Source organism: Arvicanthis niloticus, chromosome X (assembly GCF_011762505.2).
Source record: "Arvicanthis niloticus isolate mArvNil1 chromosome X, mArvNil1.pat.X, whole genome shotgun sequence".
NCBI lineage: Eukaryota > Metazoa > Chordata > Mammalia > Rodentia > Muridae > Arvicanthis > Arvicanthis niloticus.
The window spans coordinates 94,960,453-94,968,982 of NC_047679.1; the positions used below are offsets into that span (position 1 = coordinate 94,960,453).

The 8,530-nt window shown below is 36.4% G+C and overlaps 1 pseudogene; it reads left to right on the forward strand.

The window, feature by feature from the left end:
* Positions 1 to 282: 282 nt before the first annotated feature.
* Positions 283 to 1,501, forward strand: LOC117694726 (eukaryotic initiation factor 4A-I pseudogene; annotated as a pseudogene).
* Positions 1,502 to 8,530: the final 7,029 nt, after the last annotated feature.

The following is an 8,530-nucleotide window of genomic DNA, read 5'->3' on the forward strand; positions in this document are numbered from 1 at the left end:
AGCTGTTCCTAGTCCCTAGAGGACATTATAAGTTCCTTCATTCTGCTCTCCCTTCCAAGTTTAAAAATCCCTGCAGAGTAATGAATGATGTTATTGATGGTTGTCAATTTTACAGTGTGGATGCAGAAAGCAAGTTGAGGAGCAGTATATTAATCTCTACATTAATAAGGGAATGATTCCTCCTTCTGTCCCACCAGTTTTACACTGAGATTCCTTGGGAATCCCAGGGGGAAATGAATTATCGAACCCATTAAAAACTGCCTCCACTAGATTTTAAAGATCATGTCTGTGAGACAGGATTCTCAATTCAGAGACAGTGGCCCCAATAAGATGGAGCCAGAAGGCGTAATTGAGCATAACTGGAATGGGGATTGTGGATAGCTTCGGTGACATGAATGTCTCAAAATCCTTCCTCTGTGGCATTTATGCCTATGGTTTTGATAAGCCCTCTGCCATCCAGCAGTGAGCTTCTCTTCCTTGTATCAAAGGTTGTGATGTGATTGTTCAAGCCCAGTCTGGAACTGAGAAAACAACTACATTTGCCATATCAATTCTGCAGCAGATTGAATTATATCTAAATGTCACTCAGGCTTTGGTTCTGGCACCCACTCGTTAATTGGCTCAGCAGATACAAAAGGTGATTATGGCATTAGGAGAATACATGGGTGAATCTTGTCATGCCTGTATTGGGGGCACCAATGTGCATGCTGAGGTGCAGAAGCTGCAAATGGAAGCTCCCCATATCATCATGGGCACCCCTGGCCAGGTGTTTGATATGCTTAACCGGAGATTCCTGTCCCCCAAATACATCAAGATTTTCATACTGGATGAAGCAGATGAAATGTTAAGCCATGGGTTTAAGGATCAGAACTATGATATATTCCAAAAGCTCAACAGTAACACACAGGTATTTTTGTTGTCTGCTACAATGCCTTCTGATGTCCTTAAAGTGACCAAGAAGTTCATGAGAGACCCTATTTGGATTCGTGTCAAGAAGGAAGAGTTGACCCTGGAGGGTATCTGCTAATTCTACATCAATGTGGAACGAGAGGAGTGGAAGCTTGACACATGGTGTGACTTGTATGAAACACTCACCATCACCCAGGCAGTAATCTTTATCAATACCAGAAGGAAGGTGGACTGGCTCACTGAGAAGATGCATGCCCGGGATTTCACTGTTTCCACCATGCATGGAGATATGGACCAAAAGGAAGAAGTTATAATCATGAGGGAGTTCTGATCTGTCTCTAACAGAGTATTAATTTCCACTGACCTGTTGGCCAGAGGCATTGATGTGCAGCAGGTCTCCTTAGTCATCAATTATGACCTTCCTGCCAACAGGGAAAACTACATCCACAGAATTGGTTGAGGTGGTCAGTTTGGCCTGAAGGGTGTGGCTGTTAACATGGTGACCAAAGAAGACAAGAGGACTCTTCAAGACACTGAGACTTTCTACAACACCTCCATTGAAGAGATGCCCCGCAATGTTACTGACCTCTGAATGAGGTTGTCCAGGGAATTGTCCCCAGGTGAGTGGAGCAGGGGAGAGAAAATGGTAGCCATTTTTACATTGTTTTATATAGTATTTATTGATTCAGTAAACAAACACAAAATTCTGAATAAAGTTACTTGGAAACTGCCAAAAAAAAAAAAAAAAAAAAAAAAAAAAAAAAAAAAAAAAAAAAACCCTGCCTTCAGAAAAACAATTAGTCAAAATTCAAGTGCTCTATAAAGTATATATAGTTTGGATGTTCTTAAATCTTCCACAAAGTGACTCCCCTCCCCCCAGTCCCAATGTATGTCCTTCTCACTGTTTAGTCACTTGTCCTATTGGATGTCTAAGAAGGGTTATTGTAGGCTATTTAGGTCCTTTCTGTTTAAAATCTGTCAGTGACTTCAAGATGCCCTAAGAGTGTCCAAAGTTCCCTGTAAACTATTATTTGTCATGTATTCCATATCTGCTTTAAAGCTCTTTTTAAGTTTAGTTTCTATTACATGTATTTATTTATTGTTTAAGGGGAGCATGCATGTGCCATGTCATGTCATGAGGATGGATGTCAGAGAACAACTTGTAGGAGTTGATTCTCTTCTTCCACCTTTTGTTTTCCAGTATACTAACTCAGGTTGTCAGGATTGACAGCAGGTGGCCTTACCCACCAAGCCATCTGGATGGAGCCCTTCTTAAGAGTTTACATTTTCTATTAAGAATGTCAAGCCTCTACACTGGTGAATACAGTTTTCTAGACATCTGTGCTTTATACAATGAAATATGATTATTCACTTTGAACTCTCCCCACATCCTCCAAATGCATCCCCTGTCCAACTTCATATCACTAAGTACAATTAACACTGTAATTACTTACTTCTTTTCACTTGGTAAATATCTAGTCATCCTTTTAATACTTGCCCCTCATATGTTTTCCTCTATTATACCTTACCCATCCTCTATGGTTTCTCCTTCCCATTTTATAACATGTGTATCTTATGCATACTTCTATTGTTGCATATGACAGAGTGCACTATATTTGCCTAAAAAGTGTGCCCATCCTCACACTAGAATTTGAGGCTAGACTCTAAGTCCATCATTGTGTAGCTCGGTATCTCCAGCGTAGGCATGGGGAATGGCATAGAGCAGTTCATAGTAAATGGTTACAAACTGAACAAAGCAGGAAATAAAATTCTTCAAGGTCCATATTAATTTCACTTCTTAGAATTATATTCAAGTTCAAATTAATCTTCAACATTACTGGTACCCAGGCAAGTCACTAGACCTTCTCAAAGATTCTACAGCAATGCCCTACACTGGGCTTGTGTCAGAATGCATGATTACTAAAGCAACAGCCTCCTAACTGACCTGGATTCTGTTGCTCCTTTTCTTCTAGCTAGTCTCCACATTGATAAGGCCATCTTCCTAAAAACCAGTCTACTCTCTCCTTCTCCCCTAGTGCATGCTCACTATCAGCACAATAAAGTCAAACCCCCCCCCTTAGCAAGGCATTCAGTGCCAGCCTACAGTGCCTAGCTCATATGTCCTTGATATGAACTCTCTATTCAATGTTCCACACAGAAGGGAGGAATAATTATGAAGCATAAGAATCAGTGATTGGCTCTATACAAATTTGATGCTCCTAAATGATAAAAATGTCAGTAAGCTAAAAGGCAAACAGCAAATGGGACGACATAGCCTGTTTATTGATAGCAGAAATTAGAAATTCTTTAATGTACACCAAACGCGTACAAATCAGCAACTCAATAGAAAAAATGCTCAGCAGAAAGCAAAACTTGAAAATAAAATAAAAGATAATGGTTCACAGACACATATAAGACTCCCTAATCCATGAACAAATATAAATTAAGACAATAATATAGTTCGTGGATCAGAATGTCAACGAGCAAAAGAAACTATAATTGAGGAAGGATGCAGATGAAAAGGAATTTGCATAAACTTTTGGTGAGACTATAAGTTTAGAAACCATTTAAAGGAAATTTGATAATCTAAGACAAAATGGAAATTTCGTATAATTTTGTGCTTGAAATGACTCTCTTCCACAGGAAGAATACCATGATAATATATAAAAATAACCATATAAACATATTTAGCCACATTTTTGTAATACAAATGGTCTTTAGAAGCTAAATATGCAAAAGAAATATCTTTATAGTAAGCTATCCCGCAGAATTAAATTACCATTAAAATGGATTATATATATTTACATGAAGATATGTTCATATTATATGTACACATATAAAAAGTTACAAAGCACTGTATGTAGTATGAATAAACCTCTATACAAATTATCAATATATAATACAAATGTAATATGTAAACATTACAATGATATGTTATTCATGTTTTATACATATAGTTATTTTACAGCTAAAATTTTTTAACATGGTTCATTTGCAAAAGCCCTTCATTTAAAAGCTCATACACACCCTATGTTTATCCAAGTGCTTTCTTAATTATTTCAAAGGCAAATAATTTAACCTTATCTATCAATTTTTAGTAGAATTTATACCTATATCACTCATATAACACCTAAGACATTGTCTAATGAGGCACACATCCATTCAATTAAAGTGCAGGCTTGAAGGCATAGAAGTCTGTGCCAGACACCAAACCCATCCTCAAGTATCTAGAATGGTAGCTTTCAGAACAACAAAGATGGTGAATCTCTTTTAGAGATTGTTCAGTTTTAAGGTATATTTCAATGTGACATATTTTTTTTGAAAAGCAAAAGTTATCGTCTCTTGCAGTGCTTCTCTATTATAACACCAGTATCTTTTTTTCTTATTCTTAAAAAAAGAACATTATGAAAACCAGATACGAAGGTGCATCTTGAGTCCCAGCACTCAAGAGGCAGGGGCAGATGAGTTATGAGTTAAAGGCCAGCCTGGTCGACAATGAGATGTTTCAGGCCAGTGAAGGCTACTATAGCAAGACCCCATCGCTAAAATAAAAGCAGAACTATGACAGTATATTTCTAGGAGATTTCTACTTATCAATATACCCTTACCAATCTCAGCATAGCTTTTTACATTTTTTTAGATATATTGTAAAGTCAGAAAATATGCTTCCAACAAAATACATATTTTTACATGTTATATTAAAGAAGAATTTCAGCATCATAACGAAAATTCATTAAAAGAAAACAGCAAATGAAACTACAACACTTAGGTCATCTCACTAACTATAAATTTAGTCAGTTACTCTATAATAAAAATCCTTCAAAGTCTTCAAGTGCCAAAGCTCTGGAGTACCGAGAAACATATATTAGTTTTCTTGACTGCTTTCTAAATCCAAAAGACCAGGTTAGACTGAGTATTTAGACAAAAAACAAGAACTGTCTCAGAGCTATAAGACAAAGATTCTAATCTCTCTTACCTATTAAGTAGTAATAGTCATTTTTTTAAAACTTCACGATAACCTCATCTTGAGTAAAATGATGAAGGTGTGTTTCATAAGCTCTAATGGTCTTCGCTACTCGAACCTACATTAACAACTTCAATATCTGGTAAGTTGCAGGAATGGAGCTTTCCATTGCATAATGAACTTGATCTAATATACTCAGAGCACTGATCTATATTTTCTATATAGACATCATCTGCTTTACTTTGGGAGAATGTCAGAGAAAAGTCATTTCTTTTCTAATTCATATCTATGATACTTTCTTACATTAATATGGAATGGTTTCTGTCAGCTTTTTTAATATTAAAGAAATATATGAGACTGGAGACATGGCTCAGCACTTACCAGCACTTCCTGCTCTTGTGGAGGACTAGGGTTCAATTCCTTTCCACATTTCAGCTTAAAACTATTTGTAACTCCTTTAGCAGAGAACTCAACACACTCTTCTGGCATTCACAGATACCAGGTATGCACATGATACACTTATATACAATCAGGCAAAACACTCATACACATAAAATAAAAAATTAAATCTTAATAAAGAAATATTTATTCTTTCTATCCAATCTTCAACTTCAAATTCTATCAACTTCCTGGTTCAATGTTAGAAAATCCATTTTCTGGAGTTTTAAGAAATTTTGTCTCCGGGTGGTGGTGGCGCACGCCTTTAATCCCAGCACTTGGGAGGCAGAGGCAGGAGGATTTCTGAGTTCGAGGCCAGCCTGGTCTACAGAGTGAGTTCCAGGACAGCCAGGACTACACAGAGAAACCCTGTCTCGAAAAACCAAAAAAAAAAAAAAAAAAGAAAGAAATTTTGTCTCATCACATTGACATAATATTGCAGGTAGATATACACAAGTATTTTTGTAGAACATGTATTTTTTTCCTTTCAAAGGGCCTCCCATGAAGAATTCCAGTTGTAAATTGTATCTGGAGAACTATCCTGCCCCCTCCTTTGTTCTGAACAGTTTGGTTTCTTTTTTGGTCAAGCAATGGCACACATCCTTGACATTTCTTGTTTTTCCTGTCTACTAGAAGACTAACTATCCTGAAAAACTTATCTGAATCAGCTCATCTTGGATTCTTTTTAAATTACCCTTATCTCGTGTCTCCACAGCTCAGAACATTTAATAGCCCTGTTCATTATACCCACTTACAGCTCTGCCATTCTCCTCCAGTGTGACTACCATCCTGCAGTTCTACTTAGTGTTTTGTATTTCTGAACCACAGTCTCTGATTAGATAAACTTGCTGTAAAACAACCTCGTTGCCATGTTTACATTTCAGTAATATCTACAATGATAAGAACTAACAATTATCGTTTCCCAAGGAGCATGACCTTGGGAAAGGTATGTCAGACTCCATTATTTACTTTGCAAAACATTTATCTGCAGTGACCATTTCCTCCATTTTGTAGGTAAGGACATTTAAGCACAGACATTTAAGAATTTGTCTAAGACCACATTAAATGACAGAGTTAAGATTTGTATTCAGGTCTGTTGGTCTCTAAATCCAGGATCTGTTTCTGAAGGCTGTTTGATTGTTAGTTTGTTTGTTGTGTTTGGAGTGTGTGTGTATTGTTTTTACTGTTGTTGTTGTTTTGCCTGCATGTATGTCTGTATGTCTGTGCACCACTTGTGTGGTGGCATAAATAGGAATGGCCCTCATATACTCATGTGTTTGAATGCTTGGCCTATAGGGACTGATACTAAGTGGTTTGGCCTTGTTACTGTGGAAACAGGCTTTGAGGTCTCATATGCTCAACCAACCACAGTGTGGCTCATAGTCTCCTTCTGTTGTCTATGGATCAGGTTGTAGAATTCTCAGTTCCTTTTCCAGTACCATGACTACCTGGAAGCTGCTATGTTTTTCACCATGGTGATAATAGACTAAGCCTCTGAAACTGAAAGCCATCTCCAACTAAATGTTTTCTTTATAAGAATTGTTATGGTCACGGTGTCTCTTCACAGCAATAAAACTGCAGGACAACGTGGATGGCTAGTGTTGACAAAAAAACCTGAAATGGGCATTGGATCCCCTTGAATTAGATTTATAGATAGTGTTCATCATCATTTATTGAGGTTCTAAGAGTCTAACCCAGGCCCTCAATAAGAGCAACCAATGTTCTTTACCACTGAACCATCTCCCTAGCCTCTGTATGATTTTGTATACACAATCCTCAGCCTTCCTAGGCTCAAAGCTGATACTCTTTTTATTCTTTGATAATTTCATAAAGTATATTTTGTCCTATTTTTCATCCCCCATCTCCTCCCAGATTGTTCCCCTTCCTAGTCACCCAACTTCATGTTCTTTCTTTCTTAAAAACAAAACAAAACACAAAAACGAAAGAAAAAAAAGCCAAGTAACATGGAGTCTGATTTTGGTTGGTCAACTACTCGTGCATAGGAGTATAGTTGATATGAGTATAGTTGATATACACTGTGTCACTTTGTTGAAGAAAATGTATTGACTTATTGTCTCTCGCTCACCTTTTCCTTTTCCTTCTCCTTCTTCTCCTTCTCCTCTTCTTCCTCCTCCTCAGCCCCTCTCTCTTTCTCCATTTCTCTCTCAACAGCTATCATTTGCAATTAGCTTCTTGCCTAGGAGTAGGACTTTGTGCGCACTTTCACCCTTCCATGCTAGGGTTTTATCTGGCTTGAGCTTGTGTGAGTTTTGTCTATGCTGCCACAGTCTTTATGAATTCACATGTGCATCATCAGCCATATTGTATTTGGAAAAGGCTGTCTCTCTAAATCATCTACCAGCTTCAGTTCTTACAATATTCTCCTCCACACTGATCCTTGACCTTGAGGGGAAAGGTGTGATAAAGACATTCTTTCCTAAGCTGAGCATTCCAAAGTCTCACACTCTCTTCACATTGTCCAGATATGAAACTCTGTGTTAATTGTCAACACCTGTAATACGAAATCTTTGATGTAGGTTTAACACAAAGCTTATACTCTTAATCACGGATATATATATATATATATATATATATATATATATATATATAATATACACGGTTATAATATATATATTATGTACACGGTTTTATATATATATATATTTTATTTCTCTTAACATTTCCAGATTTTCATTTTAAGACTGGAAGATCATTTTCATTACTTAAGAATTTTAATAACACTGTGAATTGCATAGGAATTCTAATTTCCTGTATATATGGATAGATAAATAACTATGTCAACAAAGACTTCTACATGAATGTTTTTAGAAAATTCATCCACAAGATTAAAAACCCACAGATAACTAATATATATCAACAAATGAATAGATAGTAATATACAATACATTAGCACTCAGCAACAAAAATTCTGATATATAAAACAACATTATGAATCTCAGAAACAGTGTGACAAATGAGAGAATCTAGGCATAAATTTTTATATTCTATAGGATTCTAGTTGCAATAAATTATAGAAAACAAATCATCTATGGTGACACAAGGCAACTTATCTCCTAGGTGGAAAAACATAAGAAAATCAGATGAAATAAGAAACATAAGAAAATCACATGAAATAGTGCTATTAAGCATGAACTTGAGGATGGTAACATGGAAACATATATTTGCCAAAGTTCATTTAGTTTTATAGTTAAAATAATG